This window comes from Manacus candei, unplaced genomic scaffold (assembly GCF_025592945.1).
Source record: "Manacus candei isolate 608988 ecotype Guabito, Panama unplaced genomic scaffold, ASM2559294v1 h1tg000113l, whole genome shotgun sequence".
NCBI lineage: Eukaryota > Metazoa > Chordata > Aves > Passeriformes > Pipridae > Manacus > Manacus candei.
Genome location: NW_026138161.1, coordinates 1,922,599 through 1,936,019, shown reverse-complemented (window position 1 = coordinate 1,936,019; position 13,421 = coordinate 1,922,599).

The window sequence follows — 13,421 nt, the reverse complement described above, 5'->3', positions numbered from 1 at the left end:
TATTCAAACTGTGTATCTACATTAAAATATCCCTTAGCAAAGATGCTGATACAGTAAAACATTTTAAAGGCACTAAGTACAAGCTTTATGCTCTGTTTGGAATGACAGCTTTGTCTTGGCTAGTGACCTGATGTGGATCTGTAGGTCAGGGTGTTGTTTGAAGCAATGAGTTTTGTCATGGGAAGTGCTGACTCAGCACCTGCACACTCCTGTAGCTGCATCTTGTGTTTTACAGACTTAACAGACTGGTTGGGGTTGGAAGGGACCTCTAGAGATCATCTGGGCCAACCCCCTGCTCGAGCAGGGTTTGAATATCTCCAGGGAAGGAGATTCCACAGCCTCTCTGGGCAGTGTGTTCCAGTGCTTTGCCACTCTCACAGTAAAGAAGTTTTTCCTCATGTTCAGATGGAACTTCCTGTGCATTAGTTTCTGCCTGTTGCCTCTTGCCCTGTTGCTGAAAAGAGCTTCTTGACACGTATCCTTAAATATCTGTGTTTTGGCGTGAGCCACCCTTCTGTCAGGAGCCCAGCCATGGGGGTTGGGTATGGCCACAGTTAATTGCAGTGTCAGTTAATCAGCAAAGCTTTTGTACTCCTGGAAGAACTGACACTTTTGCCCACCTCCTAAAGCTCATCTGCATTTGTCTTGGTTAATGTGGAATTACTTCTCTCCACCCCTTCAAAATGGTCTTCTGTAATTTGGTTTCTTGGTCTTTTTTGGGTGGGGGGGAATAGTAGTGAGTTGTGTCATGGTACCTGCTTTTCTCAAGGGGGATGAGTCCTACCCCTTTTGTCTGGGAGCTCTCTTGTCCTGTCCATGGGCTGCTGGACTCTGCAGTTCTTATCACACTGAATGGAGGGTGAAAACCAGAGAGAGAGAAGAAAAAAGGGAGGTTGGCTCCTGCTAACCCTCTGACAGGGCATCTGTCCAGGGAAGCTCCTCAACGAGGAGCTGGACCCTCTACCTTTTGAAATATATGTAAGGGCTTATTCTTGAGCTTGTTGTAAGCAGGACAGGACCTCAAATAAATTATGCAAGACATAAACACCCTTCAAGCATAAAAGCCAGTTCCTGTTTGTCTGTGAGATGAACAATTTGGCAGTGAAGCGTGTAAGAGGCAGAAGGTGTTCGCTTGCAGAGGCCGGCTGTTCTTAACTTCTGTGAGCAGTGAGGAGAGTCACTGGTTGAGCCAGTGCTGCTCCCTCTGCCCTGCAGGAACTGATGGATTTGGGGATTCCAAGTGCTATGAAAAAAGGAAGGCAGGAGTGAGTGTGGAGATGACAGCTAAAGGTAGCAATTCAGTCTGTGAATTGCCGCTGTTACGTGTTCATACACCACTCTCTTCCTTGGTTCCTTATCAGAGTTATTTGCAGATAACTTATCAACCAATTCTGAGGATCTTTGATAAATTCTTGGTTTCTGTTTCCTTTTTCTATGCCATTTTGTGACGTGGCACAGGCATGTTGGCTAATGGGAGTGGGGTTGCCTTCAGCTTGCTGTCAGGCTCTTCTGTCCGGCTGGGATTTCAACATGTGTGTTTCTTCCAGTCTTCCTCCTCATGCCTTTGGATACTTTGAAATCTGTATTTTGAAAGTTTTCTGCTTTTCTGGAAATGGAATGTCAGAAAATACTATTCTATATACTCCTCCTGCAATCTTGGCACCAGTGTCTTTATGGGAATAGATTACATTTTTGATATCAATTTCAGTCTTATTCTCTCGTGCTCTGACTAAAGATTTGATAGTGCTCCAATCCCATAAAGGTGGTACTTGAGCAGCCTGTTGCCACAGGAACTCAGAACTGGCAGTGAGAAATGCTGGGAGGAGCTCAGGAGGGTTCTCAGTGCTAATTTAAAATGATCATTTTGAGAAATCTACTAAAAGTGATGAAGAAAGAAGGTCCAGGGAACTCAAAATACACAGTAGATCACTGAAGGACTGTTGCATCCCAGGTAATATATTTGATATTACTGATTTGGTGAGTATATTGGACTAAAGCTGAAGCACAAACTCAGACCCAGAGTCTGGATGTTTTTAATACAGGAATTTGTGATTACTGAGGGAGTTGAGTACCTGTGAGTACAACGTATGCCAATTCTCACTACTTCAGGTCCAGATAAAAAAATACTGAATACACACACAGCAGGTCAAATAGCTGGAAGTGACTCCCTTAACTTTTACTGGGACTTCTGGAGCTGAATGTCCATAAACCCAGCCCAGTGGTTCTGATTTATGTCTTTGATTTCAGCACTGCAGATATATGAAGAATGAAGACAAAAAGGTAAACAGAACTGATAAAGTGTTTGTAACACTGCCTTGAACTGTAATTATTGCTGCCAAAAACTGTTCCCTGCTACTGGATGTAAAGTTTGCATTCAGAGTTTCATGTTTCTTGTCTTAGAAAGAAAAATTAATTTCTTTATGTGCTTTTGTTTCTGCTTATCACATCACACACGAGGGAGGAAGGAGTGCAGCCCCTGGTCTGGATGTTCTGGGTCTGTTGGTGCTCTGGCAGCTACTGCCCAGCTGCTCCTGCCTTTGAAAGATGTTTCTGTGTTTGTGTTTAAACAATTTAAGATGTTTTTGGGTATCTCCCAGTGCTGCAAAGCTTCAATACTCACCAGAGCACTGTGGAGGGTAATAGTTGATACGTGAGCTGATCACCATGTCTTGGAAAAATAGAGGCTGATACACTTTGCTGCTGGGAACCCTCAAACTGATGGAGATCTCAAACATTGCTTTAACAGATTTTTTACTCAGCCATCTAGAGAATGCAGAGTGTGGTGTTTTCTAACAGTCATTTGGGGATAATTTGAAGAAGAAAGGCTCAAGGCTTCTCTGTAACAATGATCTTGGTGAACTGTCTCAATTTAGGACTGATGCACGAAGGATCAGGAGAAATAGGGGGAGGGATGTTCCTTGGATCAAGCAGGATGGTGTTTGAGCTTCACACCCCAAAAATCAAAGTCTAGCTGAAGCCAATACTGGACAGCCTAATAAAAAAAAAAAATCAGCATTTATAAAACAATCTTGTTCTGCTAAATGAAGACACAGTGCTGTGTGGGTCAGAAGGGATTCCTCCAGACAGCAGACTGGTAACATGGCAGGAATAAAGAGCTTGTGTAGCCTCTAGATGTGTATGGTATTGGAGCCACAAGTAGATCAAATGATTGTTGGAATTAATTCTTATAGTTGGGTTGAATTTATTGAGTCCTAACTGCTGCAAATAGGAGACAGCATGAAGGCAATTCAGGAATGTAAGAATAGGAGCACACAGGCATCCCACCACATGCCAAGGAATGAATAGTGGCATTTTGTTAAAACATCTTGGCTAAAATAGGCCCAAATCCTTATTTATTTTTAATAGTGTTATTATTTTAACATTTCTGTTGTGGTTTACTGCCAGGATGCCTAGACAGTGAGGGAGCTGTAACTTGGTTGTTTCGAGCTAACTCAGTGCCATGTGCAGGGGATGAGAGCTGCTCTTCCCTTTATGTGCCCACCTGCCATCCAGGACACTCCTGTTTCCCAGTTTTCACCTTACTTTTCCTCCAGATGTTCTCAGTCTGCAGGTTTATTGTATTTCATAGAAGAATTTGCTCCCATTTAATTTTTAAACTTAGAATGCCCCAAGATTGCATTTAAATGAGACATAGCTGAAGTATTTGTGGTTTCTTACAGGGATTTGTATTAGACCCATTTGCTGATTTATTATTAGACACATTTGCTAGATTTATTAACATGTCAAAGTTACCAAATGGAGAACTATCTATTTATGCATTAATATGACAGTCTTAACTGTCCTGTCAATAGTCTTTAAATACAACAAAAACAAGGCCTGAGACTTGATTATTGTTGACAATTTCTGTAGGTGTGGGTGTTTTTAGAGTTTTGTTGATGAAACAATTCCAAAAAGCTCCATAGTATCTTGTAAAGGAAGAGCCAGCGTTTTCCAGATGGCTCTATAAATAAATTTGGTAGATGCAGGAATAAGTAAAGGTATTTCAAGAGCTCCAGGCGTGTTTTTGCACATAATGTTATGGTGAGCTAACAGAGGAAATGAACTTCCTTTTGTTTGCAAAATATAAACCCCCTCAAGTTCTTAACGTTTTTTCCACACGCCGGGCGAGTGAAGCTCCTGTGCAGCTTTTCCTTGTCAATCCCGGGTTTCCACATGTACCACAGTCAGGAACCTCAGAGAGGAAAGGCCACAGTGATCCCTACACAGCTCGTGTGGATGCAAAGCAGAGCATTCTGGTGGGGTCAGAAGCCAAGGTGTAGGAGAATAAAGCAATGTGTGGCTGGCCTGGAGCAGACAGTGCAGAGAGCAGCTACTGCTGCGTTTGTATTGTCTTTCCATTCTCTTTTCTATATTTCTTTAAAGATGTTTTAACTTCCTGTGTAATCTGGTGTCATCTCACTACAAAAAGAGAGTGTTACTCAAGTACCACTTGAGCCAGCAGTGTGTGCCCAGGTGGCCAAGAAGGCCAGTGGCATCCTGGCCTGTGTCAGCAATAGTGTGGCCAGCAGGACCAGGGCAGTGACTGTCACCCTGTGCTGGGCACTGGTGAGGCCACACCTCAAATCCTGGTTCAGTTTTGGGCCCCTCACGAGAAGAAGGACATTGAGGGGCTGGAACAAGTCCAGAGAAGGGCAACGGAGCTGTGGAAGGGTCTGGAGCACAAGTCTGATGAGGAGCAGCTGAGGGAGCTGGGGCTGGTTAGGCTGGAGAAAAGGAGGCCTCATCGCTCTCTACAGCTCCCTGGAAGGTTGTAGCCGGGGGGGGGTTGGTCTCTTCTCCCAGGAAACAAGTGACAGGGTGAGAAGAAATGGCCTCAAGTCACGCCAGTGGAGGTTTAGATCGGATATTAGGGAATTTTTTCATGGAAAGTGTTGTCAGGCATTGAAACAGGAGGGATTTAAAAGATGTGTAGCTGTGGCTTGGCAGTGCTGGGTTAATGGTTGAACTCAGTGAACTCAGAGGTCTCTTCCAGCCTTAATGATTCTAGGATTCCACGGTTCTCCAATATCACTAAGAATCTCCTGTATGTGTTCCCTGTCTTGCTCTTGATCTCAGACAACTTGTGTTCTTTAAGCAACAGTGAACTTGACAGTTACCAGGATAACTTCCAGCTCTCTGGCTCACCACACAAGCAGTGGGACATCACCAAAGGAACAGGAAACATACTGTTTTAAAATATTTTTAATCCCCGAACGGAAAGAATGTTACTAAGTGCTCTGAAAGCGCTGTCTTGCTTGCCGATATTTTGGGGCTTCATGCAGGATATTAAAAGAAGAGTGGGAAGACCAGAGCATTGTGCCCACCTGCTCTGTTACCTGTCAGAACGTGCAGAGGGGTCAGGTGTGTGTGAACCCCTGCTGAAATGGTGGCCTGAGAGGCACTTGGTGTAGCAGAACACATGGAGGAGCTCGGAATCACTTACAAATGCAGTCAGCTATCAAAAAGGCTTTAATATGGTTGATATTAAAGCAACTATGTAAGTGGAATAGTCTAAATATATACTTGGAATAATAAACTATTGCTAATCTTCTGGAAGAAAATGGTGCTCTGTCACTCAAAGATTATTTTTCCCAGATTTCAGAGAGGATTTAATCTGCTTCTCTTCCCCCCCCCATTATCTCCAGTATAACTAAAATAAACCAGCTCATTTTTAAAGGTATGTTACATAGTTATTCTAAAGGAGTGAAATTAAAACCTCTAAACTTTAGAACCCAAATGGAATCTAGGTTTCTAAACGCACAGCTTTTTTAATATAAATAATATGCATTTTGTTCCATCAGGAGGGTTCCATTATTACACATTTAATGAGAAGAATGGGCTCGAAGCCCATTAATATATATTATATCAGCTTTTAGAGAATGGTACAAAACAGCATCTCCCTTTATCTTCCCTGAGAAGCTCGTCTCTGAGCACCACTAACTTACCTCTGAGGTGTTCCCACCTGCTCATGGTGTTTGTTGAGGCTGGAGGGACCAGGAGAGTCCAAGGTTTTCCTGCATGGATAGAGAGCTCTGTACATGCTGTACGTGGTGTTCTCTGGATAAACAGTGGATTGTCCTGCCAGAGAGCTTGTCTTTTAAGTGTGTCAAACAGGGAGTGAGTGTTGTATTTTTCATTTTACAGAGAGAGAAAGTGAGGCAAAAAGCTCCCCAGCTGCATATAAGAAATCTATGCCAGAACTGATCAGTCAGGAACTCCTGCTTCCCTTCCAGTTCCTCTGCTCATCGAGGCTGCTGCTGCTGCTTTATAATGTTTATAAAGTTCATAATGTTACCAGCAGAAGTAATTTATTCTGTTAATTTAAAGCTTTGAAGCCTCTGTTGAGGTCTAGAACCCCAGAGGACAGAGAGAATAGGAACAGAATAGAAATAAACCACACAAGGAAGAGGAAAGAGAGGAGAGCGCCAGCAAGGCAAGTCACGGTCATCAACCCCTCACCTTTCCCCAGCCCCCTCCCAATTTTTGTCAAGCTTTTGTGGACCAGGTGGCAGGCAGGGGAATGTGCACCTGGCTTTAAAGAGTCCTTGAAAGAGAATAAAGTCATGGTTTGGTGGCTTCCTAAGAGCCTCTGGGGAGAGCGAGGGGGGGCAGCAGGGGAGAGAGCAGGAAAACAGTTCATTTGGAAGTCAGACAAAGAGGTGATAGAAACTCCTCCTAGATGTGTATCAGGCAGGAGTGAGACAGGTGTAACCTGTGTGGCCTGTCCTGTGCTCCATCACTGCTAAACTGCAAACTCAAGGGCCTCTGTAGGGATGGCAAGGGGACACTAAGGCCCCAGAGTCCTGTTTTCCTACTGGTTTAGGAAGCCTCGGAGAGCTTGCACGGCTCCAAAATGTGCTGAAGATGCAGCGATGCCTCTGTAGGGTGACAGATAATGATGAGCCTTCAAAGGACAAACGCTTGGAGGGAGAAGGAGAAGTCCAGATAAGTGTGCCCAGGGCGAGGCAGAGGGGCAGCAGCACAGCACCGCCAGTGTCGAAGGCTGTTCGGGAACCGGCTGAGGTGTCGCCCGCCGTGTTTTATGATGATGCCCTGCAATGTGATCTCTGTTTACATTTTAATAGATCCATTTAGCAAACGCAGTGGTGGGATTCCTGCCAGCTCCGTTCGCCTGACGTCGTTTTCCTTGCTAATGAGCAGGAGGGGAAGGCAGGCACAGGCAAGGAGCTGCTTGTGCCAGTCCGGCAGGAGCTGGGCCTGGGGATGGGGGGAGGGAGGCTCAAGTTGGTGCTTTAGCTCAATGTCTCTCCTCCTAGCAAGGAGTTTTACCCAGCTCTGCCCTCACACCCCTTTATGCTTTGCACCTGTAAGTGCGTGTCGTGTTACTCGAGCACAAACTGTCCCAGGAGCTTGGCCCTGCCTTCCCTCCCACTGCCCGGTGCTCACCTCTGAGCCCTCGGCACAAATGTCACGAGGAGCACATTTTGCACCGTTTAGAGACTCATTTGGGGAACCCCAGAGTGGGACCTGCTTGATTGAAACTCGGAGCAGCTTGGTGGACACAGCAATGCCTGTGTGACTGCTACACAGCTGCAGAAGGTGACAAAAAAATGCCTAATCACAGAGCGTGGCTCAACAGCAGGGGGGCCAGGTTGAGCCCAATTCAGGGGGATTGGTAGAGAGGAAAGTCCGGGCTGTGATCCTGTGTAGCCCCAAGATAAAGCTGAATGGAGGCTTTTTATCACGGGCGATGCTAAAGCAATCTTGTGTTTTCATTTGTTCTGTTCCTCAAAGAACCAGAGGGGAGAGAATTAACAGAAAGGCTGAGCTGTGGACGTGGAAGAGATGGTGTGAGGTGAGAGACCAGGGGCCACACAGAGGCTGTTGCCTTCTGTCCTCTGTTGTACTGACTGTGTTCTGGTGTGGATTTTATAAATTGCAGGAGCTCTTAATACCACACACACCTGGGATGCAGCATACAGCCCATCTGTGCTTGGTTGCCACTGTACATTATGTAAGAAGAAATAATAAACCAAGTCTGTTTCATTTCACTTTAGTTTGACAAACCCATGGATCTCTCCTGCGGGTCTGTTTGGTTACCAACAGTTTAGCAGTGTTGTGTTTAACGCCCTAAGGGCACTGACAATCTCTTCAAAATCATCATTCTTGGAAGGCAGGACAGGTCTGAAATGGCTGTGAGCATTCACAGCCTCCATCCTGGGTAGGCTGAAGATGTTTTTTGCACTGAGTTGGGTGTGGCTGAGATGGAGTTAATTATCCCCCCAGCAGCCCTCCCAGAACTGTGCTGCGTGTTAGTAGCTGAAAAGGTGTTGATAACACACCACTGTTTTGGCTGCTGCTGTGCAGTGCTCCACAGCATGGAGCTGCCTCTCCAACACTCCCCCCTCACCAGGAGGCTGGGGGGGTGGGCAAGAATTTGGGAGGGGACACAGCCAGGACAGCTGACCCCAACTGACCAAAGGGAAGTTTCAAACCATACGACACCTGCTCAGCAATAAAAGCTGAGGGAAAGGAGAAGGAGGGAGAGCACTCCTTCCTTACAAAGTTTCTCTTCCAGACCAACCAGTACATACTGAAGAACAACTTCCCAGGAAGTGGCTGGACTTTCCCTGCTGATGGGAAGTAGAGAATAAATACTTTGTTTTCCTTTGCTTTTGCTTTGTTTAACTACCTTTATCTTGACCCATGAGGATTTACCATCTTATTTTCTCCCCCTGCCTTTGTCCTGCTGGGCAGAGGAGTCACAGCATGGCTTGGTAGGCACCTGGCTTCCAGCCAGGGATCAACCCACCACAAATACAAACTTAGGTTTTCCCCCAGCCATGGAAAACACTTGGAAAACATGTAAGACAAACCCTAAAACTTCCTTAAAAATCTTAATTGGGAAGCAAATTCATATATTGCCTCTGTCACCCTTGTTTACTCAATAAAATGGGAGAAAACCTCCTCCCACAACAGCAGACCTCCCCTCTTGGGCTGCTCCCAGGTGAGAAAGGGCAGCTGTTGCCCTTTCAGAAAATTGTACAAATCCCCTGGTGTAACACTGTCTCTGAATGCTTTGTAGTATTTATATTGTATTTGTATATTATAATGTTTTTTAATAAAATTACCCTCCAGGGTGTTTGGGGTGTACCAGCACAATTCCAAGGCTTTCAGTCACCTGCATCAGTGCCAGTGTTGCACAGGGCACCTTGCTGGGGCAACTGGTAGGAGTCTCACCTCTGGGAGAAGGTGGTGGTGGTGTTACTGTACTACTTGTACCATGAACCTGCTTCAGACTGTGCTCACTGAAAAGGATTCCCTTAGTCCTGGGCTGCTGGAAATGAAATAATGAGGATTTCCAGAAATAAAACAGGGTTGGTCAAGCTGGCAGCTCTCACAGTGAGGCACAAATGATTTTGACTCAAAAGCCATCTCATCACTAGCTTATTGTGACAATTATACTCTCATTTTGAGGGCAGTTTCAGTGTTCTGTGAATGGAGTAGTGGTGCCAGTGGCTGCATTTTACACTTACAGACCATGCAAAAGAAGCTTACCTACTGCCATTTTCATCTGGGACTAAGAATTTCCCAGTTTCTTCCCCATCCTTAGCTAATGTAGCCTGACTTAGATCTAGACTTCTCTCCATAAGACAACATTTTCATAAATTTCAACATTGTCTAAACGTTTGGAGTAAACATGTACATTTCAGTGTCTTCTCTGTGTTTGTTTTACCCTTGTTTCATTCCTGTTGAAGTTTTGCATTTGTTGCTTCCTCCATAAGGAAACAGAGAGTGAGTGCCAATATCATTACATACCTGCAAGTTTGTAAATCCCCAGTTGGCTTGAAGTGTGCACACATGGCAACACAGCCAGCATTAGTAATATAAAAATATACACAACAGACTGAATTCTGCAGATAACTGTCCTTTCCCTAACTTATGGTGCTTTAACTGAAGTACAGTATATAGTACAGCCTTGTGTGCCACTGAAACCTACTTACATCCGAGAAACAGGAAATACTAAAATTAAGATTGCATTTTCTTCACAAGAAATGGCAGCTATGCATTTACTGAAGCATCATAAATATTTTCATACTCATATACACTTGTCATATATTTAATATATTTGAGTATATTTTCATATGCTTATAAATATTTTCTTTTTTTTCCTCCTTAAAATAACTTCCCTGACAAAATGCAGAATGGGTCTTTTAACTCTTTGGCCAGGAGTATTAACTTGCATTGAATTCTCCTACTTTCTTTCCCCCCCAGTTAAGAAATAGTCGCTCTTGTTAATCCAGTTTAATAATTCTCTTAAAGGCATCATGCCTTCCTCACTCCCATAAATTCTTGGCTTTCCTTAACTTGAAAGATTAAATGTTAAAACTTCAAATACTTTAAAAAATGAAGCTATTTCCCTTAAAATGCCTGTGCTGGCCTGACCTTTCTAAATCTAGCTCTGAGGGGAAACTTGAGCTGCCAGAAGCACTGGATTGTTTCGGGACTGTGTGGGTGTGGCCCACGCTGCAGGTGCATCTCTGTTGCACTTGTTTAGTGTCTCTGTCATAGTTTTTGAGTACTTTCCATGATAAATCTACAGACAAGAGCTCTTCTGCCCAAAGGAAGGAGCCAAAGGAGCAAGTGGCTTCTGCAGCCCCTTCCCTGCTGACTTGGTTGCCTTGATGGCAGCACGTCAGGGAAGCACCGACCGCTCCGAGCGGATGCCGGAGGGATTTGGTGAGGACCAAAAGAGCCACTTGTGTAACCAAAGAGAGGAGCAACTACCAAAGCAATGGCTGAGGAAGATGCCAGAACTGTTAGTAGAGAATCTCCACGTGGAGTTCAGTGTGACCCTAAGCAAGAACACTCTGGGTTTCACCTTCCAGAGGAGAACCAGGTGCTCCATCTGGAAAGAAAAGAAGATACATTATCATTTAAACAACTGCTCCAGAGATATCTTAATGTCACTGCCTCCAGCTGTTTATTGCCACCCTGGGAGAGGGTCAGCGCTCACTGCATTAGATAAGGAACTGCAGGAAAGGTAACACCTCAAATTTGGCTTTCAGAAGAGATCTGTCTGTGCTCATGGTGAATTTTCCATTTGTTTAGGTGTATCATTTACCAATTTTCAGGAAAGATCTGCAGTAAGTTTGTGCATCCTGGAACACGGGAGTGACCAGAAGCTGCTAAAGGACAATATAAGGGGCAGTTCTTTCCTCCTCAGAATGATGCATAAATACCCTGAAGGTTTTTAACTTGCATTTGTAACACAGATGAAAGCAGCAGGAACAAAGATATACTTAAATACATACTTATATATTTCATAACTGTTTTAAAATGGTGTTAAAGAATAATAAAGTTAAGGGAGAAAATGGTTCTGAGAAAGAAAGAGAAAAGAAATCAGCAATTCATAGGAAGAGGAGAACAAGGAGGTGGTAGAAACTTGCCTGATAAATTGTGTATGACACAGTGAGGCACTGAGTGGTGTGGTTTTATAGTCTTGTACATGTATGTTTGACTATGCTATTTTTGCCCCAATTTCCTCATAGGTTAAAAGCTGCAAAGAAATCGTTCTAAGCTAAAGAGAATGGAGAAATGGCTGGTATTTCTAGAGGAGAGGTATTTTCCACTTACTGGGAAGGCCTGAGAATTCTGCTTGCAACACCATTGGCCCTGGTTCCTCTCTCTTGTTTATATTTTGAATTTTCAAGTCACATACTGAATTATGCCAAGTGACAGAAGGGAAAATGTCTGCGTGGAGCAGAGTCATTGATCCCACAAGGAATTGGCTTCCTTGGCATATCAGTGTTTTCAGTGACCCTCTGAGTGAGAAATAGAAAGAGAAATCTTGAGCCAGATTTTCAGACAGGCACACACAATTAAACACATTTGAATGTGCCTTATTTGCTCTCGTAGGGAGTTGTGTTTCTCTCCTGAACAGTTTGAGGCTTCTGTAACCTTCTTTAATAATCACACAGGTTGCTTCCCTCTGCAAGGGCTGGATCAGCTGGACCTTGCTGTCCTCCTTTCTAGCCGTGGCGTAGCCCCTGCCTGGGTAGGATATATTTTGGGCAGCTATGAGGCACACACAGCAGTTATGGGGGGGGAAACATGAGCTAGATGTGGGATATACATGTGATGCAAGATTGCATATGAGTAGGGAGCAAGAAGGTGAGAGGCTGAGTGTGTTCACTAAAGGCTTCTGGCAGTGTGTGTTCTAGGCTGTGACTCCAATTAGCATTTTCTCCCACTTAAGATTTGCAGGGCTGTACACATGGGCCATTGCTTCTGAATATAGCAAAGATCAACAGAAGATATGTATGGTATCACAGAGTCATAGAATGGTCTGTGTTGGAAGGGACCTTAAAGATCATCTCATTCCAACCCCCTGCCGTGGGGAGGGGCAGCTTCCACTAGAACAGGTTGCTCCATCCAACCTGGCCTTGGACACTTCCAGAGATGGGGCATCCACAGCTTCTCTGGGCAACCTGTGCCAGTGCCTCACCACCCTCACAGGCAAGAATCTTTTTCCTAATATCCAATTTAAATCTACCCTCTTTTGGTTTGAAGCCACTCCCCCTTGTTCTGTCACTACCTGCCCTTGTAATAAGTCCTTCTCCAGCTTTTGTGTAGGCTCCTTTCAGGTACTGGAAGGTTTACACTTGAATCCAGTGTTCTTGGTGATTTTGGATGCCTCATTTGACCCCTGGTATCATTCACTGCAATTTTACTCAAGCCCACTTGTGCAGAACCATAATTTTTTGTACAGATGGAAAAGTATTAGGAAAAATTACTTCACTGAAAGGGTTGTCAGGCACTGGAACAGGCTGCCCAGGGAAGTGGTTGAGTCACCATCCCTGGATGTGCTCAAAAAATATGTGGATGTGGCACTTGGGGACTTGGGTTAGTGGTGGGCTTGGCAGTGCTGGGTTAAAGGCTGGACTTGATGATCTTAGAGGTCATTTCCAACCTAAATGATTCTGTGATTCTAAGTTCATCTGGTTTTGTAGTACAAGGGCTTATATTGTTGTCCATCTTCCCAGATGAGAAGGGAAGTCTACATGCATAAACAGGTGTCCTACTGTAGCAGGCAAAATGGTTCACAGATGCTTTTGCTGAGTTTGAAAAACTCCGTGGAAAAGCCAAAGAGGCACCGCTGGGGAAAACAAAATGCACAAAAAAAAGGGCAAGAAACAGATACAGCTTTGTGGTTCATACTTTATTTACAAACACCTCTGAGGGGGTCAGCACAAGCAGTTTTAAAATCTTTCTTCTGGGTTAAAGAACCAAACCAAGATCAGGAATATTGCAATTCGCAAAATATAATGAATTATTGGCAGAGTTCCATGACTGCAGGTAATCCACCTGATTTCAGTGCCCATCCTTCTGTGGCCAGGAAATATAATGATATAAAGCAAATGGAAACTCGTCTCTGTATAAGGGAAAATGTTGATAGG